A 25,210-nucleotide genomic window follows, 5' to 3' on the forward strand; every position below is an offset into this window, starting at 1 on the left:
CTGATCTTGCTTATTACTTAATTTGTTATCCGTTGAGCAAAAGTGAGAAGGCTCCCTTCATTATCAAAAATTCTTCTCTCTTTAGTAGGGTCTGTTTTCAATTTTATCATAGAAGCAGCAATCTAGCCCAGGGGTGTCCAACTTCCAAGAGACTGTGATCTACTTGTTGTTGTTGTTGTTTAGTCGTTTAGTCGTGTCCGACTCTTCGTGACCCCATGGACCAGAGCACGCCAGGCACTCCTGTCTTCCACTGCCTCCCGCAGTTTGGTCAGACTCATGCTGGTACCTTCGAGAACACTGTCCAACCATCTCGTCCTCTGTCATCCCCTTCTCCTTGGGCCCTCAATCTTTCCCAACATCAGGGTCTTTTCCAGGGAGTCTTCTCTTCTCATGAGGTGGCCAAAGTATTGGAGCCTCAGCTTCAGGATCTGTCCTTCCAGTGAGCACTCGGGGCTGATTTCCTTAAGAATGGAGAGGTTTGATCTTCCTCCAGTCCATGGGACTCTCAAGAGTCTCCTCCAGCACCATAATTCAAAAGCATCAATTCTTCTATTGATGTGATCTACTATCACTATAAAAAAGTGTCAGTGCTCTACCCATTGGATTCACCAAAGTTGTTGAAATATTTTTAGTGGGAGAGACCAGAGTTGTTGAGCTTTTGGGGGGAGGATGAGCCAAAGTTGTTGAGCTCTTTTATTTTTATTTTTTCAAATGGGGGGGTTTCGATCAATGGAGATCACATGATCGACCAGGGACAGCCCGCGATTGACCGGTGGGTAGCGATCGACCGGTTGGACAGGCCTGATCTAGCCCATTCTGTGTTAATTGGATGGTGGATAGCTTGGTCTCAATGCAGTTGAGGAATCCCCCAAGTGGGACTGCCACGAGTCCCATTCACCCTTTTAAGCCAAACCCGCCATATCTTCTTTATTTTTTGAAATATTTACGCTTTCATTAAAATGCAGCAAGGCAGTATGCAGCATACGAATTACAATAAGATAAATAAAAACATCAATAAAACATTGGGGGGAATCAATAAATAATGATTGTTAAAAGAAAAAAACACTACACATTGCAAACGCTTGTGTTTTTCGGAGACTTCTCAAAGAAGGCAGGAATTTTCTGTTTCCTTGTCTCAATCTTCAAACACTTTGCATTTGGCATCCATATTACAGAAATCAAACTGGTACAGCTGTGATGATTAATTGAAACAACGGGACTGGTGGTATGTGTTGAGTGTAATAACATTTTGTGTGTGTGGTGGCAATTTCTTGTCCCACTCCAAATGTCCCAGAATGGGGCAATGTGCAAAATCCAGTGCATGCTGGGAAAATTAAATGGCAGCAACCAAGAGGCAACTGGTGAAATCTGCTCACTTGTCAGTGTCACAGATGAGAGTGGTGCAACTACAGGTATGTAGCTGAATCCATCCTGTTGGGTTTGAAAATCCTTTCCATTGAAAACAAAAAGTTCTCTCTAGAGAATTTGACTTCTTCTCAGTATATTCATATGATTATCTAACCAGCTTGATGACAGCCTGTTTTTAAGTTAATGCTTAATGTTCAGAGCCCACTCAGAGGAACTTGGAATCCATTCATGCAATTCTCCAAGTGTCTTTCTAATGAGAACATTTTATTTATGCTCTCAAATGGATGTGGTTACTCATCATTTCAGGCTCTGCTAGGATTTTACTAAGATGTCATATTGGTAAAGGTAAAAGGTAAAGGACCCCTGGACCGTTAAGTCTAGTCAAAGGCGACTATGGGGTGTGGCACTCATCTTGCTTCAGGCCAAGGGAGCTGGCGTTTGTCCACCGATAGCTTTCCAAGTCATGTGGCCAGCATGACTAAACCGCTTCTGGCGCAATGGAATACCTTGACAGAAGCCAGAGCACATGGAAACTCTGTTTACCTTCCTGCCGCCACAGTACCTATTTTTCTCCTTGCACTGGTGTTAGGTTGGCAGAAGCTGGGACAGAGCAACGGGAGCTCATCCCGTCACGCAGAATCAAACTGCCGACAGCAAGCTGAAGAGGGAGCAGGTGGCGCTGTCATACTGATATAACTCATCTCTGCCTGCCTGCCAGGGAAATCCAGTAAGCAGGCAAAGCCTAGAAGCCTACAGATCTGCAAAGCAATGTTACCCCTTCCTTGTTATTGTTTCATGAACAACAACCCTTTGCAAGGCCAGTGACTGATATGCTCTTGTAATGCACCCTCCCTGTTTTCCCAGCATAGCAATGACGTTGTTTGCTGAATGACTCGTTTGCTGAAAGAAAAGAAAATAATGCTTTTAATGTTGTCCATTCAAACACCAGAAGCCTGTGCAGGCAAGCTGCAGAATCACATTGGAAAACTTCATATCAATATTATTTTAAAAGTGGATGTTGTTTTTTAAAAAAATACTTTATTGTCACTTGTGCAACTTGTATACAGTGAGATTTACACGAGTACCCCCCACTCAGCTCTCTTAGTCTTAATTTCCCTTGTTTACTGACGCACACCCACCAAACCCAAAAGTCAGTTGCCCTGTTGTTATCTTTTCATTCAGCAGCCTAACAGCCCACGGATAGAAGCTGTTCTTTACCTTGTTAGTGTGACTAATCATGCTTCTATATCTTCTGCCCAAGGGCAGGAGATCAATAAAGTGCCAGCCAGGGTGTGAATCATCCCTGAGAATTTTCCTCACTCTCCTGAGGCAACGTTCTTCCGCAATGTCATCCAGCGGATTCACGGGACAGCCCATAATATCTTGTGCTGTATTCACCACCCTCTATAGGCACTTCCTATCAGTTGATGTCAAACCAGCATACCACACCGTGATGCAGTATGAAAGGACACTTTCTATAGTGGACCGGTAGAAGGAGATCATCAAATGTTGATTGACATCGTTCTTCCGCAATACTCTGAGGAGATGGAGTCTCTGTTGGGCTTTCTTAACTACCTGGGTTGTATTGATTTTCCAAGTAAGGTCTTCACTGAGATAAACTCCTAGGAATTTAAAGGAATAGACTCTCTCCACACAGCCCTCCCCTATGTACAGTGAGGCTGGTTCTCCTCTCTTTCTCCGAAAGTCCAACACCATCTCCTTTGTCTTGCTGATATTAAGGTGTAAGTTGTTAAGAACATAGGAAGAGTCTGCTAGATCAGACCAGTAGCCCATGTAGTCCAGAGGCCTATTTTCACAGTGGCCACCCAGAAGCCTATGGGAAACCTTCAAGCAGGACCTGAGAACAAGAGCACTCTACCCTTCTGTGGTTTCCAGCAACTGGTATTCAGAAACATTGCTGCTTCCAACTGTGGAGGCCGAGCATAGTCATCAGGGCTAGTAGTCATTGATAGCCTGATCTTCCATGAATTTGTCCAGTCCTGTTTTAAGTCATACAAGTTGGTGGCTATCACTGCCTCTTGTAGAAAAGAGTTTGACAGTTGGTGTTATGTACTGAAGTTCTCACCCTGGGCCAGCAGGGGGATACTATAGATAGTTTTGCAAATAAGGGATCGAAAGTGATGTTCAGTGATTGGATAGTTTTAGAAAATTGTTACAGTTACATTGTACAGGAGCTATATATAAGCAGGCTGACTGAACCCTTCAGTTCAGTTCTGTCCTGGCCTGTGAATAAACAAGAGCTGTTTGAAGAATCGCTGTGGTGTCTGATATGTTCACCCACAACTTAACAGTTCCGCCATGTGCTGTGTGAAGAAGTACTTTCTTTTGAATTGCCTCTCAGGTTATATGTCAACTATTTGTCAATTCAAAACAAAAATTTATGGAAAAGTGGGATAGATATAAGATATATGTTCAAAAATACAGTCAAGGTTCGCTATCTATGCTAGCATTCGATTGGCGTTGGAGAGAGACTGAGTTGAGAAATAAGACCAAGGGTACATATTGATATAGGAATGTATTAGCTAAAATGTAAAGAAATATACAATAATAAGAGTACATTCAAAAAAGGAATATACAACGGGATAAACAGGAAGTCCAAAGTGTTGGTACATATATGATTTTGGAATAGTTTTTTGTCCTTGTTTTCTTTCTTTAGGTATAATAACTTTGTATATAAACTTTGTATACATGCTGAAAATTATATTATAATATGCCTTGTAATGTAGTATGATAACGTTTACCGATGTAACATAAGAACGTTAATAAATAAATAAAACTCAAAAGAAAAAAGAAAAAGAAGTACTTTCTGTCCTGAATCTTTTAACGTACATGAATACTAGTGTTATGAGAGAGGAAGAAAAAGCTTTTCTCTATCTACTGTATTTTTCGCCCTATAGGGCGCACTGTCCCATAGGACGCACCTCATTTGGGGGGGGGAATGAATAAAAAAAAATTATTCCCCCCCCCAGCCATGGGGCTCGGGCAAGGGAAGCCCGAGCTTCCCCCGACCCCAGCACCAGAACAGGCTGCTATCTGCAAACCTTGCGAGCCCGGCGGCAACTCCTGCCGGGCTCGCAAGGCTTGCGGACACCTGCGCGAAGCACGGGGCGCCCTCCGGAGGGCACCCCATGCTTCGGGCTGCAGGCTGCTGCCCGCAAGCCTTGCGAGCCCGCGGCAACTCCCGCCAGGCTTGCAAGGCTTGTGGATAGCTTCCTGAAACCTGGAGAGCGAGAGGGGTCTCGCTCTCCAGGCTTCAGCGAAAGCCTGCATTCGCCCCATAGGACGCACACACATTTCCCCGTCATTTTTGGAGGGGAAAAAGTGCGTCCTATAGGGCGTAAAATACGGTAATTTCTCCATGCCAGGCATAATTTTATACACTTCTATCATGTCACCTCTTGCTCACCTTTCCCCTAAACTAGAAAGTCTCAAAAACTGCAACCTTTCTTTTGGGTTGCATGCCTGAATGCTCCCAACCACCAAAAAAAAAAAAAAAAAAAGACACCCCCAAAATCCTCTGCACCCAGCAAACAAGCACATCAAGGTGAAAAGCATTCTGAATGCTTCTCCTTAACATGCTGATTTTCTAGGTGTAGGATTGTCTTTCACAGGGGAACATTAAAATATAAGCTAATAAACACACCATTATACTATTTAAACTTGCATATTCCAGGGAAAGGTTTGGTAACTGATTGTGCTGTTTGTATACTCTGTGTTGATTTGACAAGTTCTGGCAAGAAGTTGTTTTAGATCTCGATATCTATGGCTGCAATCCAGCTGGGAGTAAACCTCGCTGAATTCAGTAGGACTTACTTCTGAGTAGATGAGGTTATGATTGTCCTGTACATTTCCTGTTATATACTGAAGTTCTCACCCTGGGCCAGCAGGGGGATACTGTAAATAGTTTTCACTCAGGTCCGCATATGCAAATAAGGAATTGTAAGTGACGCTCAGTGATTGGATAGTTACAGAAAGTGGTTACAATTGCGTTGTACTGGAGCTCTATATAAGCAGGCGGGCTGAACCCTTCAGCTCAGTTCTGTTCTGGCCTGTGAATAAAGAAGAGCTGTCTGAAGAATTGCTGTGTCACCTGATATGTTCACTCACAACTTAACATTTCCCACCCACCCCTTGTGGAACCGCATGTGGGGGATCAAGTTTCAACAGGGCTCAAGTTTCAACAGCCATCAGGATGCATGCCAAAGGGAGTAGAAGGAATAAGGAAAGGAGGAGCAAATGCCCTTTAAAAAGGGGGGGGGGTGAGCAAATAGATTTAGAAGAATACGCATCTTTTATTGCTAAAAAGAATTTGAACAAAAATACAGCCAAGTTCCAGAAACCAAATAGGAATGTTAAAAACTCCTTTTAAAATAGGAAAACCAGGTAGTTTTCTACTCATAATGAAGACTCTGGAATGCATGTCTAAGAAAGCAACAGGTTGGGGGGGGGAGTGTGTGGCAGAAAAATACAATGCCTTGCCTTTGGCCTTCACAACTAAGACTCCGAGATCTTAAAACCAACCATCTATTGAAATGACAAGCCCCAAAATAATTGTGCATGGGGCTTAAAAGCTCCCATAAAAGCAAGCAGAAAATTGATGACAATTACTTGTGAATGGCAGGTACACTCTCCCACTCAGTGTGGGGGTAGAAAATATGGAAATTTAGCTCATCATTCCCCTTTGTTTCATGGATCTTGTTCATCAGATCTTCTATGAACTCATGAACGATAGGGGCTTTTAACTGAACAAGTGAAAGAAGTTATGATTACTATGTAGTTATACCTATTCTGCCCCCCACCCACTGCCCCACCATGGTATAAGTTGTTATTCTTTTCCCTGAATGAAACGTCCTGGCACTTCTTCCTTGGGAAAATATGGACATCTCATGAAGTCCATTAACAGAGGCAGTGTTTATGTCATGTGTGTGTGTGTGTGTGTGTGTGTGTGTGTGTGATGAGTGTGTGATGATACATATGAGGCTCTCTTAAAGAGAAGTGGAGCTACTTGAGGGAAAGGAGGCGAAGTTGGCTCTGAACAACTAGTCCTCCTCCAGCATTTCACCTCACCAGGTGTTCCAGCAAATAAATATTTCATTATCTGAAAAGAATGAAGTTCTATACAGGGGGGTAGCATGGGTTGTCAGCACCCGGGGCAAGGCAAGTAATTTGCGCCCCCTAACCCATGGATTTGTGCCCCCTAACCCGTGGATTTGCGCCCCCTAACCCTAACCCCCAGATGTTGCACCCGGTGCGGCCGGCCCCCCCTGCACCCCCCACGCTACGCCACTGGTTCTATAGATCCACAGAGAAAAGAGGTGGTCTTGGCTCTGGGCCATATGTACTTTTGAGTCTCAGAAATACAGTGGTACCTCAGGTTAAGTACTTAATTCGTTCTGGAGGTCCGTTCTTAACCTGAAACTGTTCTTAACCTGAAGCACCACTTTAGCTAATGGGGCCTCCTGCTGCTGCCACACCACCGGAGCACAATTTCTGTTCTCATCCTGAAGCAAAGTTCTTAACCCGAGGTACTATTTCTGGGTTAGCGGAGTCTGTAACCTGAAGCGTATGTAACCTGAAGCGTATGTAACCCGAGGTACCACTGTACATGGACTTTCTCAGAAATACACTAAGAAAGGAGTGAGTGTGGAAAAGAGAGTAGCAGAAAGTGACAATTGATCCACTCATCAAAAACCATCAAAACAAATAATCTGTCACCCTAAATGGAACAGTTTTGATCCCAATTTTCCCCAGCTTTTGGGATTATCCCCATATCAGATAAACCCAAGTTTACAGAGGGAAAGCATCAAGATTGGTGTCATCTGAGAGCTAACATCATGTGGACTATACAAATTAAATGGAAACACAAACAGCAGCAAACACGCAGTAAACTCTGGCTTGGACAAACCTTAGGTTTCCTTCCTTTCAGCCTAATGTGCACCCTGGGGAGGCTGTAAGCATAAAAGGATATAAAGATCAATTGGTATCTGTTCTTTATATAGTTCAGATTATGTCTGAAAGAGATCAAAGTTGTAGAACACGGTTTTTAAAGGGTTGCTATCCCCTGCAGATGTTACAATCTCCTCTGACATGATTATTCACTGATAACAATGTTTCTTCCCAGAAGTAATGACATTGATTAGATCTGAGTGTCTATAAGGCTTTCTTTTGCTGATTTTCCCCTCCTGCTGATTCCCCCCTTTTAAACTCAGGCAAGGCGATTAAACCTGACTCATCTATAAAACACAGGCACAAAAACACAGGGCTCACACGCTTGCTTGCTTGCTTGCTTGCTTGCTTGCTTTGCTTGAATAGAACGCTAACTATCTTACCACATTTATAGATTACCAAATAGAACAGCTACCTTAAAAAAGAAAAGAAAAGAACTGGAACAAGCTGTTTTTTGAAATAAGTAATCAGTTTCATGCAATCTTTCCACGTACTCTTAAAAAAAAAAGCTATGAGGGCACTTATTCTGAAAAGGGTTCTATTTTATGGGGTTTTGTCAAGCCATTTTTTCACTGAGGACCAAAAGAATTGAAGCAGGAATAGTGGTACCTCAGGTTAAGAACATAATTCGTTCTGGGGGTCTGTTCTTAACCTGAAACTGTTCTTAACCTGAAGCACCACTTTAGCTAATGGGGCCTCCCACTGCTGCCGCGCTGCCGGAGCACGATTTCTGTTCTCATCCTGAAGCAAAGTTCTTAACCCGAGGTACTATTTCTGGGTTAGCGGAGTCTGTAACCTGAAGCGTCTGTAACCTGAAGCGTCTGTAACCTGAGGTACCACTGTATACACCTGTCCTCACATTTTTTCATTCCCAGTACAGTGGTACCTCGGGTTACATACGCTTCAGGTTACATTTGGATAGAAACTGTTTCTCAGGCGGCTAGTCCTAGTCTTTATAACCCTGTACCTTCTTCCAGAAGGCAGAAGCTGAAAGAGATAATTTCCAGGGTGTGTACTATCCTGCACTATCTCTGCAGCTTTCTTATGACACCTCAGCGGCGTAGCGTGGGTTGTCAGCACCCGGGGCAAGGCAAGTAATTTGCGCCCCCTAACCCGGGGCAAGGCAAGTAATTTGCACCCCCTAACCCGGGGCAAGGCAAGTAATTTGCGCCCCTAACCCCTAACCTGCCGCCGCTGCCAGCTTCTTCTTGCTGCTGCCTGGGCTGGTCGGGTGTGGTTCTCTCGCGCGCTGAGCGCTGCGCTGGGCGACCGCTGCACTGTCCCTCCCCCAGATAGTCCCTCCCTCGCTCTCTCTCCGCTCCGCAACGCAACACACGCCTGGTACCCTCCCCCTCCACAGTGGGCAGCGACCCGGCAGCTCGGATCGGATTCGCACAGCCAGCACTGTGAGAGAGAGTGAGTGAGCCAGGTAGGGGCAGAGAGCTGCGAGTGTGCCCCCCCCCCAAATGGTGCGCCCGGTGTGGCTGGCACCCCCTGCACCCCCCACGCTACGCCACTGTGACACCTGGAAGCATAGATTTGATCCAAGGTGGGAAGAGTGCACCCAATTATTCTCTCTGCAGTCTTTACAACCCTGGACAGCATTGTTTTTCCCCTGACTGTGCAGCTCCCAAACCACACACAGAGACCACACAGTGTGCTGCAGCTAGAGGCTGTGGGTGGGGGAAGTGTTACTGTTTAAAACAAAGTTTCCAATTTGAAATCTTTCTAATCATATTTTGCAATATGATTGCAACAGAAACTCTTTAGAAAAAGAAAAACGAGGCAGGCCTCTGGTCCTGCATAAAAGAGGAAACCTTTGCATCCAGGAACCAAATTATTCATGGCTTATGGAGCCTTCCAGGAACTCATGAGGGAAAAGTGTTAGAATTATTAATGTGTAGAATACGTAAACAGGGATGAGAGATATTCTGCTCACGGGAAGGCTGCTGTTGTGGAAAATGAATAAACTCTGTGTCAGGGTCAAGCGCAGTATATAATATCCTTTCCAAATAGCCAGCTGACTGGACGCTCTTACATATCTGTCGTTACACAACTTTACATTTGATGCACAACTGCAACAAATCAACCAAAGTTCAGCACTTCCAAATCCCTTTGATTTCAGCTGGAGCATATAGAACCATAGAGTTGTAGCATTGGAAGGGACCCTGAGGAGCATCTAGTCCAACTCTCGCAATGCAGGAATCTCAACTAGATCGTACATGACAGATGACCAACCAAGCGCTGCTTTAAAATCTCCCAGGAAGGAGAGTCTCAAGGGAGTCCATTCCACTGTTTGAACAGCTTTTACTGTCAGAAAGTTCTTCATGATGTTTAGTCGGAATCGCCTTTCTTGTAACTTGAAACCATTGGTTTGAGTCCTACCTTCTAGAGCAGGGGAAAACAAGCTTGCTCTCTCTTCCATGTGACAGTCCTTGAGATCGTTGAAGATGCCTATCGTATCTCCTCACAGTCTCCTGATGAGAATCCCTTCAATCCCTTCATCTACATCATTTACATCATCTGATAGGAAGTGCCTACAGAGGGTGGTGAATACAGCACAAGATATTATGGGCTGTCCTGTGAATCCGCTGGATGAAATAGCGGAAGAACGTTGCCTCAGGAGTGAGGAAAATTCTCAGGGATGATTCACATCCTGGCTGGCACTTTCTTGATCTCCTGCCCTCAGGCAGAAGACATAGAAGAATGATTAGTCGCACCAACAGGGTAAAGAACAGCTTCTATCCGTGGGCTGTTAGGCCGCTGAATGACAAGATAACAACAGTCCTTGAGATCGTTGAAGATGCCTATCGTATCTCCTCACAGTCTCCTGATGAGAATCCCTTCAATCCCTTCATCTACATCATTTACATCATCTGATAGGAAGTGCCTACAGAGGGTGGTGAATACAGCACAAGATATTATGGGCTGTCCTGTGAATCCGCTGGATGAAATAGCGGAAGAACGTTGCCTCAGGAGAGTGAGGAAAATTCTCAGGGATGATTCACATCCTGGCTGGCACTTTCTTGATCTCCTGCCCTCAGGCAGAAGACATAGAAGAATGATTAGTCGCACCAACAGGGTAAAGAACAGCTTCTATCCGTGGGCTGTTAGGCCGCTGAATGACAAGATAACAACAGGGCAACTGACTTTCGGAGGGAAATTAAGACTAAGTGGGGGGTGCTCGTGTAATCTCACTGTATACAAGTTGTACAAGTGACAATAAAGTATTTCAGTTTATAAAGATGTTGAACAACAACGAGCCCAGGATAGACCCCTTTGCCACCCATCACTTGTCACTTTTTCCCAGGAGGACAAGCAACCATTAGTGAGCATTCTTTGTGTTTGTTCAGCCAGCCAGCTACAAATCCACCTAACCATTACCTTATCCAGCCCACAATTTACCAGCTTCTCCGCAATAATATCATGGGGGGGGGGGGTTGTGAAATAAAGATACACCACATCCACAGCATTCCCCTGATCCACCAAGCTTGTAGCTCTATAAGAAAGAAAGAAAGAAAGGAAGGAAGGAAGGAAGGAAGGAAGGAAGGAAGGAAGGAAGGAAGGAAGGAAGGAGATTTGTCTTGTATGCCTTGTTTTTGAGAAACCCATTCTGGGTCCTAGTAATCACAGCATCCTTTTCTATGTGCTCACAGACTCTGTCATAGGACCTTTCCTGGTGTCAATGTCAAGTTCACCAGTCAGTAGTTTCCTGGATCTTCTTAGGCCTGCCATGAAATGGATAGTACCTGAAAGTGTTGAAATTTGGTTGGATTGCATCTATACTATAGGACCCTGAACTTCATGGAAGTACAATGTGATAATAAAACAAAGACACTCTCTAATCGCACTAATTCAGTGGTGTATACTGAAGCAAATGGAGTCATATATCCCAAGAATATACATTAGTGCAGATGTCACCAACAAATCTGTGCTGGAAGAGAGTGTTCCACAACATGGGACTGGTGACACTAAAAGCCAGACTTCTCATTGAGTCCATTTGGGCCTCTGTAACATGGGTGACAGAGTGCTCCTCTCAGTGATTGAAGTGGGCTTGAGTTGTCCGGAGCTTTGTGTATGAATACAAGAACATTGAACCAGTCCTGGTAGGATATGGGCAGCTAATACAGATGTTTTAGCAGAAGTGTCACATGTTGTCACACAATATAAAGGGACAGAACTGCAAGGGCTTAGATTACAGAGGCTATTAAGTGTATTTCATAGTCCTCAAAATACAGCTCTGTGGAAGTATTTGTGTAAGAGATTGCCACTGGAAATTATATAGAATGGCTTGCTTTGCAACACACTCAAATCACTGTCACCTTTCATCCATGACAACCAAAACCAGAGAAACAAATACTTTCATTATTTTAAGACCTATTTCCCAATCCTGGCATGAGTTTAAGTGCTCTAATTTGTGCTTTTCTAATGCTGTCAGCAGATGTTTGCTTTTTTTAACAAAGAACATTTTATTATTTGATGCTGGTTTCATTGATACACAAGGGACAGTAATTGTAGGGTGTTTTGATAGATGAACTATCTACCTTGACAAGGAACACAGAAATGCAGTAGCAGCCTGCTTTAAGATTATAGTATAATTATTCCCACATTCTGAAAATAACCCAGAGACAGGAGGTTGTCTCAAGTGGCAAAACGTCCCAGACAAGCCCTGGTGAGGGGAGTCTTCAGTTAACAATAATCACCAGGTCTTCAATTAATACAGCTTCCCATGTCATCTAAATGTAGAAAGTATGGTTAACGGCTTCTGAAAAAGCCAATATATTATGCCATGGTTTGAGTTGGGCTAGTATCATATCTTATTCCAAAGCTGCTAACCATAGTTTCACAGTTCAGACAAAATGAGAAACTATAGTTAATGAAGTACTTCCTGGTTTGTTGCTTACATTGTAAATGAAAGATTTTCTTATTTGCTGACTCACGCAAAGAGAAGAACAAGGAGGCTGCACACAAAGTCAAAAAGATTGCTCATATCTCGACATTTCAAACTGAAGCTACGGTACATACCCACTATACCTTTAAAGCACATTTCCCCTCTCAAATAATTTTGTGCAATGTAACTCATTAAGAGTTGCTAGGAATTGTAACTCTGGGATGGGTAAACCACAATGACCAGATTTAAAGAGTGCTTTATAGGAGTAGTGTGTAGGTCTGATCGTCTGTATGTGGCTTGACACCTCTGAAATTGCATTCTTTGGGTACATATGGTGGTTGGCAAAATGCCAAGCATACAACAACAATTCAAATATATGTCTTTAATTATTTGTGTGTCTTTTATGTTGTTTCTGCTTATTCTTCTTTCAGGGTGATATCCAACTTCATGTGAGCAGACATCTACTTGGACAACAGGACTTCTCCTTCCCCTTCTTCCCGTCACAGTCCTCACATCTGCTCCAGAGGACCGCCCGACCCTCAGGAAAATATTCTGGGAGCTGTGCAGGCATGGTGTAGCCAGTATTTATTTTAGTGGGGGGCAGGCTTTATGTTGGGGGGCGCATAACCAAGTTATCTGTGATGCAATTGGTCAGGTAAGTATTTTTATTTATTTACTTGATTGGGGGGGGGTGGGCAGCTGCAAAGAGAATTCTGTTCCATTCACACCTGGATGTCACTGAATTCAAGCCAGTTTTGAAACTGTTCCTGTAGACTCCCTTTTTTAAAAGTGTTGAGAACCACCTTGAATGCTATACAGTATACAGGAGGCGACCATTTTGCTCACTTCTAATTGATGCGCAACTGCCGACATGTGGGTCCTTTGGGACCCGAAAGATGGCAGAACCGGGGCGAACGCACACAGGGGGCAGGAATGGAACCCCCACACAAAATGGTTGCCACCTGTACACTAATAATAATAAAGTAACCCACCCATCCTACTTTTTCCTCCATAATTCAGTGACTCCAAACATAAATGTGGTAGCCGTGTGAACCAGCTTGGACGAATACTTGGATGAATATACCGATCCATTTTGGTCATTTAAAGTGTACTGATGGGCATAAATAGTTCCATAAATGAGACATTAACACTTTGAATTACCGTAACTAAGGCAGCTGGCCTAATGTTGTTGCTGAACCATCCTGAGATCTATGGATGAAGGACGGCCTACAAATTTAATAAATAAATAAATAATTTCTGCAGTGAAAACCCACCAGAACTCAAGGCCGGGCTGGCCCAAGACATTTCAGCATCTGAGGTGGAACCCAAAATGGTGATCCCTTGCCTGTCAGAGAAAAAGGGGTGAGGGAATATCGGGGGGGGGGGGGGAGGCGGTAAAGAAAAATCAACATTGGGATCTGCTGCTCTGGTGGGTCCTGCTACCTGATCACTTTGCCATATGGGTGGGCTGGGCTCAACCTGGCTCAACACTTCTTGGACGACACGCCCTCTGATCTAGAGCTGTGCTCTTCTTACTTCCAGCTTTGAGGGACTGGCTTCATAGATTGTAGAATTGGAAGGTACCCCCGAGCATAGCTGTCAACTTTTCCCTTTTCTCGTGAGGAATCCTATTGGGAAGAAGGGAATTTCCCTTTAAAAAAGGGGAAAGTTGACAGCGATGCCCCTGAGGGTCATCCAGCTCTAGGGAAAGAAGAGGATTTGTTAATGCGGAAAGAAAAGCAGTTTTTTTCTCTTGCAACTTCACCTGCTCCGTAAGTGAGCACTGATGCTAAAAACAAATGATGGACTTTAGCTCTAACAAGCTGCCAGACGTCTTTGGGTGCCAGTCTCTGCCAGCCCACCCTACGCCAGGCACCTCCAACGTTGTCACTTTGTCAGCATTTGTGTTCGGATGCAATTCTTACCAACCTCCCTCCAGCAGGAGGAGGTTTAACACTGAGCTGAGAGAGCAGCTTTTGAGCACTGCCTTCCCTTGGCAAAGAGGAAGCCTCCTTTTACTAAACGGCGGCATGAGAGGAAGCAAAGAAGCCAGCATGATGCCTCGCAGGGAAGAAGGAGAGAGGCTTGTCCCAGAGCTCTGGGCGCTACAGGAGAGGGCATTTAAAAAGGTCCCCCGAATCTGCTGCTGACACGAGCCAGTTTGGGTTCCCACGTTCAGTAAGGACTCGCTTGGGGCTTTTTTCGGACAAGAGCGGGATGAGGAATTATTGGGATGGGGGCAGGTGCCGTGAGGGGTGCGGGGTGCTCCGTCTGCAAGCCCCACCTCTTTATCCTTCCAAATTTTAACCAAATCACGACCTTCCCATAGCTTTTTTTTTAAAAAAAGCATCCTCACAAAAGGTCCCCCGTCTGTAATTCGAGCACTGGCAGAAAGGATCGAAGGGCTGGACGACTCCCATGAGAATCCAAGGGAAGAGGATGATGGAGGCAGAGACCCATAGGTAAGGGGTGCTGTTTGGAGGTGGGGCCGTACAGCAAGGTAGGAGAGGGGAGCAGAATTGCTGGGCTGGATAAGTTTGGGGCGAGGGGGGGGGGGTTTGAGGTGATTTAGAAGCTTATGGGGTGGGTCCGCGATGTGGGGTGGGACTGTGTGCTTTGAGAGATCAGCGGGGAGATTGAAGTTTTTCTGGCAGGGTGGGGCGTACAGAAAATGTGGGGGAAGTCGGTTCCTGGACGTGGACGGAGATCACGGGGGGAGGGAGGTTCGGTAGAGGGAAAAGCTTCCAGGGATCCAGTTCGTGGGAATGCAAAGGAATCTTCTGGCGCGTGACGGGTCAAAGCAACATTTGGGATCCTGAAGGCGGGCGGCAGAGCGGGGCAAGGCATGGGCTGGGTAGCAGGGAGTGTGGGGCCGTCGGAGGGCAAGGGCGCGTACCCAATATTGGGTGAATGAGTGTAGGGACAGTGGTGTAGGGACAGGCAGGGCGAGTGGGCTTTCAAACCATGCCCTAAGCATAATAATAATAATAATAATAATATATGATCTCCGCCAGTAATTTCAGAGTGCAGTCTCAGAGGGTAGTAATGCTGGCTTGATTCATTCATTCTTGGCGTGTCACTGGCGTCTGTACGTGTGGCAAGCAAGGGATGGGCTGCATGTGCCAGAGCTCAGCCCCCTGGCCTGGGAGCATGTGCAGAGAGGGCCACAACCACACCAACGCTCGGGTCACCACCACAAATGTTGTTGTGGTGTGTGTACTCCCCCCCCCCCGCCTAGGACCGTGGCTCACTTTTTGTGGGGGTTTGGGGCAGTTTACATGGGGAGCGCCCCACTGAAAGCCCCCGTGGCGAGAGCAAGAGAGGAGGGAGGCGGACGCCATGGGGCCCTTCCTCCCCCCTGGTTTATTGTAGCTGCCCCCTTCCTAGCAGGTGGCTCCGCTGGGAGGTGACTGGCCGAGGAAGGCCGCCGCCGCCGCCGCCGCCGCTCCGGTGGGGTGAAGGAGGCCCTGGCGACGGGGGGCGGCGTCTGGAGCCGAGGAGGCCGCGGGCTTCCCCTTCCCCGGGTGACCCTGTCCGGGTGGCGAGTGAAAGCCGAGGCCGCCGGGAGACTCTTCCCGTTGCGCCTGGGCAGGCGGGAGGCGGTCCTGCGGAGGCCCAGCCGGGAGAGCGCCGGTGGTTTCGCAAGGCCGAGGCGGGCGCCGGCGACTCCTCGGGGTCGCGTAGGGGAGCTTTCCCCGGACCCCCGGCCGCGAAAAGGTCGGGGCGCGGACAGAGGCCGGGCTGCAGCCCCTCCGGGGGGCGGGGAGGAAGAGGAGGGGGGAAAGGGCCGCTTCGCCTTGAATTTGAGGAAGGTGAGAGACCGTTTCCCGAGCCTCTCATATATAGCTCAGGGACTGGACAATGGAGCCTTCCCTCTTTTGCTCCGCCACCCGCTAACCTGCATTTCCCACCCCTTCAGCTGCAACGCTTTTTGTCCATATTCCCCCGGAAAGTTTGTAGGGTGTGTGTTTTTTTTCTCTCCTAGGATTTTCCCAGGCCCCCTCCTCCCAATCAGGCTATTTCGCTTCAAAATGAATTTATTTGCTTCCCCTGCTCCCGCTTCTTAAGTCCTTTGATTCCTTTATTTGAGGACTTACTCGCCTCTCCACCAAGGAGCTGTGTTTTATAGTATAAGCCTAAACAGTGTTTGGATAGGAGTCATTGTTATTATCATCATCATTTACTTGATTATTATTATCTTCTTCTTAGTGAGTCTGGTTATAGGATTGTACTGGTGGGCAGAAATCCTGAATGTTCACATACTTGGGAGTAAGCCCTATTGAATTCATTATTAAATTGGGCTGCTAAGGGCAGACAGCTATCCTGCAAAGTAGGTCACACTCAACTTTTTCCTCTTGGATACCTTGGGTATATTTTCCTACTGATAATCAGTGAGGTGCAGGTGACAGTAGTTGGTTTGGAGAATCCATTTTTAAAACCTCACTCAACCCTGAAACTCAATGTGGGATTTTGCAGCCAATCTCATTCTGAATTACTTCATAGGTTTGTTGTGAGAAATAGAGGTGAGGGAACAGATAAATTAACCTGAGCTTCTTGGAGGAAGGGTAGGATAAAAAGCTAGCGTTTCCATTTACAGTGTGATAAAACAGTATTTGTAAATGTGCATGCACTGGTTTGGTGCACATGTGTTGATATTGTGCCAGAATGCAAATTGTGAATCAGACCCGCGAGAGTATAACTTGTTCAAAGTCACCTAGCAAACTCATAACTGAAGTCTTGCATTTCCTTAGCCAGTGCAACATTCTGCCCACAACCATATTTCCTCTGTGGCTGTGTGAAAATCAGTGGGTGCGCCACCTGACCCAGTATCTAAATGACAGAATTATTGAATAAATAGATTATATTTCAACATTCCATCCCCTTTCAAGAACTAAAACAGAATGATTAGTGTTTCTTCATACACAGAACACACAGGTGATCAATGCAGTCCATACATATTTACTCAGAAGTAAACTCCATTGACTTCAGTGGGACTTACTCTCAGATAGGTTTATGTATAGAATCACAGTCTTAATTGGTATCTAGTTTTGAGAGAGAGAGTTGGAATGTGGCAAATATGATTCTAACTCAGTGGCTAGCTGTGCTGCACGTTGATATTAACAAACATGACTAAGTTCCTTCCATTAATTTGAGTAGGTCTACTCTGAATAAAAGGTATAACACCACCCAATATTTTAAACAAGTGTTCTTTTGAGGCTAATGTATATACTATTTTAAAGTGTGACTATTTTAGGAGTAAAAATCAATAGTAAAAATATGTGTCCATCTGATTAATAGCACTATTAAACATTGTATTTATGCAGTTTTTGAGAGTTGCTTGCTGTTCTGAATGATAATTGGAAGTCTCATCTTGTGAAATTATATACAGGACTCACAAATATTTGAGATGCCATTTGCTGACACTTTTTGTATGGATGAAAGCTCAATACTGTATAATGAATTTCAATTAAGTTGGTGAGAACTGCATCTGCAATGATTGTAAAGATATCATGATTTGAGCTCAAAGGTTTTCTCATAAATACTTTTTTCAACTATAGTGCCTCTAGTCTTTTGTCTTTAAAAAGGTATGTTCCTTAGGTTTAAAAAACAACAACTGTGATGAATCCCCAAAGTTCATGTTCTGCTGTTGTTTAATTGTCAATAATTATTCAACATAATTGGATAGTTTCTTTATTTGTCTTTTTTTACTTTCTTCTGTGCAGTAAAAACTCTTCAGATAGCTTCATTTGGAGCTCAAGGGACAGAATTTTATTTCTCCCAGTTCTGTTGTTGTTGGGAAAGTATATATCTAAGAGAACTTTTTAAAAATCAGCCCAGGGTCACTGTGGCTTTGTTTGTTTGTTTGTCCACAATCCGCATTGGGTCTTGAGATCTTGCAAGCATTTTCATAATTATATTAGCTATTACCATAATTTTAGTTTTACAGATCTTGATACCTCAAGTGGAATCCAGAAACAAGGCACCCAGGTTTATTGTATATGCCTACTAGAATCAAGCTGCTTTAAACAGGCGGTGAAGTAGCTGGGTGATTCATTGCAATCATGAGCAGATGGCAGAAATCTAAACAGGAGATCGATCTGGGTTTTTTGTGCTATCTGAGCATACTTGTCCACAAGTAGACATGCATTACCTACTTAATTAGCCCTGTGGCACATGTATTTTTTCCCCTTTTCAGGATTGACTGCCCAGCTGTTGCATGTTTAGTTAGAGGCAAATGCTTTTAGAAAGTGTAAGGCTGAGCTAGATGAGCTTATTCTTTCACATACCTTACGAAATAAACTCTGTTTCCACTGATTCAACATCAGAGCTGGTTTCATAGATGAAAGTCAGTGTGGCGAATGGTGGTTTTCTAAGGTCGGTCAGTTTTTCTGCACCAAATACAGTGGTGCCTCGCAAGACGAAAATAATCCGTTCGGTGCGTCTCTTTGTCTTGCGGTTTTTTTGTCTTGTGAAGCATCCCTATTAGCGGATTAGCGCTATTAGCGGCTTAGCGGCTTAGTGGCTTAGCGGCTTAGAAAAAGGGGGGGGGAGCGAAAAAAGTCGCAAGACTCGCAAGACGTTTTCGTCTTTCGAAGCAAGCCCATAGGGAAATTCGTCTTGCGAAGCGCCTTGAAAAACGGAAAACCCTTTTGTCTAGCGGGTTTTTCGTCTTGCGAGGCATTCGTCTTGCGGGGCACCACTGTATAACTACCCAAATACAATATAATCAGCCAGTTTTTCTGCACCACATATAACTACCCAAATACAATACAATCACTATCTTTCTTCTTATTTACTGCCCTACCCCAAATCTACTTATATGGCCAACTATTGCCCAGTCTCAAATATTCCATTCTTGGGCAAGGGGCTTGAGCAGGTGGTTGCTGAACAACTCCAGGCACGCCTGGAGGATGCGGACCATTTGGATCCCTTCCAATCAGGATTCAGACTTCATCATGAGACTGAAACTGCCTTGGTCGCACTGGTTGATAATCTCCGGCAAGCTAGGGACAAAGGTGAGAGTTGTTTCCTAGTTCTGCTGGATCTCTCAGTGGCGTTTGATACCATCGACCATAACATCCTTCTGGACCGTCTTGAGGGGCTGGGAGCTGGGGGCACTGTTATACAGTGGTTCCGCTCCTTCCTCCTAGGCCATGTCCAGAAAGTGGGGGGGGGTGAGTGTTCAGACCCCTGGGCTCTCACTTATGGAGTGCCTCAGGGTTCTGTCGTCTCCCCCATGTCTTTTAACAGCTATATGAAGCTGCTGGGAGAGATCATCAGGGGGTTTGGGCTGGGTGTTCACCAGTATGCGGATGATACCCTGCTCTACGTCTCTTTTAAATCAGAACCAGTGAAGGCGGTGAAGGTCCTGTGTGAGTGTCTGGAGGCAGTTGGAGGTTGGATGAAGGCTAACAGATTGAGGTTGAATCCTGACAAGCTAGAAATACTGTTTTGGGGGGATAGGGGGAGGGCAGGTGTAGAGGACTCCCTGGTCCTGAATGGGACAGCTGTGCCCCTGAAGGACCAGGTATGCAGCCTGGGAGTTATTTTGGACTCACAGCTGTCCATGGAGGTGCGGGTCAATTCTGTGTCCAGGGCAGCTGTCTACCAGCTCCATCTGGTACACTGGCTGAGACCCTGTCTGCCCGTGGACTGTCTCGCTAGAGTGGTGCACGCTCTAATTATTTCCCGCTTGCACTATTGCAATGCGCTCTACATGGGGCTACCTTTGAAGGTGACCCGGAAACTACAACTAATCCAGAATGCGGCAACGAGACTGGTGACTGGGAGTGGCAGCCGAGACCATGTAACACCAGTCATGAAAGACCTACATTGGCTCCCAGTACATTTCTGAGCACAATTCAAAGTGTTGGTGCTGACCTTTAAAGCCCTAAATGGTTTTGGCCCAGTATACCTGAAGGAGCATCTCCACCCACATTGTTCAGCCTGGACACTGAGGTCCAGTGCCAAGGGCCTTTTGCTGGTTCACTCACTGCAAGAAGTTACAGGGAACTAGGCAGAGGGCCTTCTCAGTAATGGCATCCCCCCTGTGGAATGCCCTCCCATCAAAAGTCAATATCTGACTTTTAGAAGACATCTAAAGGCAGCAGACCTGTTTAGAGACGTTTTTAATACTTGATGTTTTGTTGTATTTTTAATTTTTTTTGCTGGAGACCGCCCAGAGTGGCTGGGGAAACCCAGCCAGATGGTTGGGGTATAAATTATTATTATTATTATTATTATTTTTATTTTTAAAAGAATTTTTGCATTTTGCTCCGGGATGGGATCAACATGGGCCTCCACCTGTAGAAAAACAAATGACATTTCATTTGAGCCAGGAGTTGAAGGGTGTCAGTTTCTCCACATGTCTGTTTTGTATCAGTGTGTTCAAACTTGTGATCACCCCTCCTGCCTCAAATTATAGTGTTACCTTGGTTCTCAAACTTAATCCGTTCTGGAAGTCCGTTCCAAAACCAAAGCGTTCCAAAACCAAGTTGTCCTTACCCATAGAAAGTACTGCAAATCTGTTCCAGACTTTTAAAAGAAACTCCTAAAACAGCAATTTAATATGAATTTTACTATCTAACGAGACCATTGATCCATAAAATGAAAACAGTAATGTACTGTACTGTAAAATAAACAAGACGGTATTGTAGATGATTAAAAAAAAATCTTACCTGCACTAATGATAGTCACTGTTTGGATGGGGAGCTTTTATCCCTTTCTGCAGTCAATCAATCAATCAATTGGTAGCTGAACTAGGTTCCACACAGTCACAAAAACAAATTAACTGAAAAAGCCTCAAAAACAAAAACGCAAAATAAACAGCAAACTTAATCCGTTCTGGAAGTCCATTTGACTACCAAAATGTTCAAAAACCAAGGCGCAGCTTCTGATTGGTGCAGGTGCCCTGGAAACAATAGCCGATAGCCGCATTGCGACATTCGGCTTCCAAAAAACGTTCAAAAACTGGAACACCCACTTCCGGGTTTTCAGCGTTTGGGAACCAAGGTGCAACTGTACTGTTTCAGTAACTGCCTCAAATGTTTATCTGAATCTGCAACATGCAAGTATCCTCAGTGGTTAGAAATGTGATAGCTAAAGGGAAAGCCCATAGCTCGATAAGAGTATGCATATTATGCGTGCATGCAAGCATAAGACCTTGAGCATCATTTGATAGATCTTCCCCAGCCCTTCTATCTCCAAGACTTTTTGAAGTCCTGCCAGAGAGGAGGAGCCATATATTCTGAGCCATATAGGCAGCTTCATATGTTCATCTGTAATATGGCCTGAGGGTCTGGCAACTTAAAACTTGCAGCCCTATCCCGATTGTGTTGGCTCAGAAGTCTCATCTGTCTCTCTGTTATAACCTAATGATCAGGTTGTAATTCTGCAATCCTAAACATGTTTGGCCACTGCTTATGTAACTGGGAATTGGCAAGTGATGATCACTTCTTTATACACTGCCTCTTTGGTTGCCCCAACCCAGTCAGATGGGCAAGGTACAATAAATATTATTAAGTTAATTATTATTATTATTATTATTATTATTATTAGGAAAAAAATCCTTCTTATTCCCCGACATCTTCACTTTGTGTAACATGGTGAAACTATAATATGTGAAACATGTATTTCCCCAGATAGAGAGGAAAGGGCATGGGGTAAGGTTTTTCTTTTATTTATTGAAGGATACACACACCCCACACTTTCACCCTAAAGACAAAAGGCTCTCAGGCTTACAAATATCAGTAATAAAAACCTGCCCTTGGGCTTCCAATCTAAAAGACATGGCACAAAAGGAAAAGTGATTGGAAGGGAGAAGGAAAACAAAGCAAATCCAGGTACTAGCTCTTAGTTAGGGGGTTCCTGTATAAACGGAAAAAATCAAAGAGAGGAGGATCCAAAGTTGATGGACCCTCATCTGAGTCAATGAAGAGGCCCTGCACTAGCTCCTCTGCTATAGCTCGATGGAATGGCTCCATCAGGGTTAGTGTTTGAGGTGTAAGAACTTATTGTCCAGGATACTTGTTTTCTATTTTAAACTTTTTGATCAAGGCAAAAAAACCATTGTGAAAGTTAAGTGGATTCGTACTTTGTGTCATCAAGGTTATTTTTATTTGCGGTAGAATTTCAATTTCCTCCCCTGCATAACTGAAGACGAAACCAAGGTACTTTGCATAAGCTTCAGTGAAAGCATATCAACTACCTTATTTCCTTGTGGTTTATTCTTTTACAGGAATATTCATATGCACAACCTACGCTGTGTTTTCCATATGGTAATCAGTAGTCCACATTTTCTCACAAGACGATTCTTGCAAGTTCAATGGGATGGAACTCCAGAGATCGAGATGCTAGCATCCAGTATGATGGTCCGTTTGCCCTGAAATCCATTCAGCTAGGTAAGAACATCTGAGATGTGGCAGGAAGGGACCCATGCTGGTCTTGAAAAGTACTGTATGTGCAAAATTAATATGTAAATATAGCTGTGCTGTTGATGGGAAAAACCCAGTATCTTTGCGGTTTATACAGTGGTGATCTAAGTGGTTCAAGCCCTGAGTTGACAAGTATTTACAGCAGCGGGCCTGCTTATCAAGATGCTTAAAAAATGCAATTAGTTGTTCTGACTGTATTTTCTAATTCATTTTGGCAGTCCCTAATGTCAGTTGAATAGCTAGTCCTTCAGATAAAACAAATTCCTTCCAGTAGCACCTTAAAGACCAACTAAGTCAGTTCTTGGTATGAGCTTTCGTGTGCATGCACACTTCTTCAGATACACTGAAACAGAAGTTTCCAGACCCTTCTATATAGTGAGAAGGTGGGGAGGGGTATTACTCAGAAGGGTGGTGGGAATGGGTGATTGGCAGATAGCTGTGATGAGCCTGTTGACGACTCTTAACGACTGCAATAGGTCTTACAGGAAAAAGCAAGGGGTGAAAAGGTGAAAAATGGCTTTGTCATGTATAATGAGATAAGAATCCAAGGTCTTTGTTCAGACCAGGTTTCTCCATGGTTTTAAGTTTGGTGATAAGTTGTAATTCAGCAGCTTCTCTTTCCAGTCTATTTCTGAAATTCCTTTGTAGTAAAACAGCTACTTTGAGATCTTGTATAGAATGTCCTGGGAGATTGAAGTGTTCTCCTACTGGTTTCTCCTCACCTTCTCACTATATAATCAAATCAAAACTTTATTAGCAAAGCCAACAGGCCACAGCTATACAAGAATTAAAAATAGAAATAATGATAAAAGGGAGAAAAGAACAAGCAAAAGGAGGTCCGTCAGATGAACAAGTCTGTCACTCAGATGGTGGCCCTCAATTTCATAGCTCTCTCGATGTACCTCGCGACCTTCTCTGTTATCTGACTATCCGTATCAGATAAGAGGAAATACAGTGTGATATCTGGTGAACGGCCGGGGTTGGCGAGAATGAGTGGAGTAATAATCTCATTCCTTAGGTCTTTGTAAAGGGGGCAGGATAGGAGGACGTGGGACATTGTTTCCGTGTTACCATCTCCACATGGGCAGAGTCGTTTTTCAAATGGAGTCTTTTGGTAGCGACCTTCGAGTACGGCAGAAGGGAGAACATCCCATCTAGCCAATGTAAAGGCACGTCTGTATTTTGGGATGGTTAATTTAAACAAATATGAAGCTGGAGAATCAAAATGAGAAGGGGGAAAGTAGGTATACCATGGGCACAGTTTCTTTAAGATAGTCAGGTTGTTTTGCCGTTCAATGTCTTTCAGGCGCTGGCCTATTAGACTCTTTGCTTTAATGAGGCCCATTGATAGTAGGGACTGTGAATGCAGACCGCATGTAAGAAGTTTTTGATGCACAGTTTTGAACCACTTGCTTTTGTAAGGGTCTTGCATTACTAGAGGCAGTAGACCAGGTGGATTTAGATTAAGACGAAGCCAATAGTTAAATGTTCTTTGCCAGGTCTGAGTTTCTACAGATGGAAGGCAGGCCTCGAGTCGTAATGCTGCGTTTGGAACACAGGAGGGGACGCCGAATATCTGCCTTAGGAATTTAGACTGAACAGTTTCAAGACTGGAGCAGTGGTTCCCCGTCCAGATTTGTGCCCCATACAGTAACTGCGCCAGAGGTTTTGCTTGAAAAACTTCAAAGGCTGCTGGGATGTATCTGCCCCCCTTCGTATAAAAGAAGCGGGACAGCATCTTAATACTTTGAGCTGCTTTTTCTTTGGCACATTTTTGATGGACATCCCAGGACCCGGTCGACTGGAAAACGATACCCAGATATTTGAAGGCTTTAACCTGTTCAATTGTCTGGTTATCCATCCTCCAGCTGTACTGTCTGTGTTTCCTTGCAAAAACCATAATTTTGGTTTTCTGATAGTTTATTACCAGTTGCTCTCTCCTGCAGTATGCTGAAAATTCACCTATGAGCCTATTTAAGCCTATTCTTGTTCGAGATAGGAGTATCGCATCATCAGCATACAAAAGTACTGATATTGATTTGTCAGCCAGTTTGGGGGCGTGGAAGTCCGGAGATGACAAACAATTAACCATATCATTGATGTAAAAGTTGAATAAAACTGGGGCCAAGATACAACCTTGCTTGACCCCCTTGCAGACAGGAACTGGTCCTATAAGATGGCCATTTGACGAAGTTCTTACATGCAGCACCGTGTCTTTATATAAACAGCTGATCAGAAATAATAGTCTTTTGTCTATACTTGATGTGCTCAATTTATCCCAGAGTCTTGCACGTGGAATTGAATCGAAAGCAGCCTTTAGATCGATAAAGGCTGCATATAGCACCCCACGGGATTTTTTGGCATATTTGTCAATAAAGTAGGCTAGGGTGAAGCAATGGTCTATGGTGGACCTGCCTTGCCTGAAACCCGCTTGCTCTTCCGCTAGAATAGCTTCAGTTTCCAGCCAGCTAGTTAGCTTAATATAAAGATGTTTAGCATATAGTTTGCTGGGTATAGGCAGAAGACTGATTGGTCTATAACTCGCCGGGTC

General features: G+C 44.5%; 1 protein-coding gene across 7 annotated transcripts in view; it reads left to right on the plus strand.

The window, feature by feature from the left end:
* Positions 1-14,149: 14,149 nt before the first annotated feature.
* The window catches only part of ZC3H12C (zinc finger CCCH-type containing 12C), a 53,870-nt gene continuing 42,809 nt past the window's right edge, over positions 14,150-25,210 (plus strand). Inside the window, exons 1-2 of one of the 7 annotated variants that reach the window (XM_081860253.1) lie at positions 14,150-14,688; positions 22,464-22,626. The gene's annotated coding sequence lies outside the window, so the exon portion shown is untranslated. Of the gene's footprint in view, positions 14,689-15,058; positions 15,109-15,140; positions 15,266-15,285; positions 15,431-15,905; positions 16,039-22,463; positions 22,627-25,210 lie in introns of those variants that run through there. The other 6 variants (XM_081860255.1, XM_081860254.1, XM_081860256.1 and 3 more) reach the window with 6 other exon arrangements.

This window comes from Podarcis erhardii, assembly GCF_964252035.2.
Source record: "Podarcis erhardii genome assembly, chromosome: 4".
NCBI classification, from domain to species: Eukaryota; Metazoa; Chordata; class Lepidosauria; order Squamata; family Lacertidae; genus Podarcis; species Podarcis erhardii.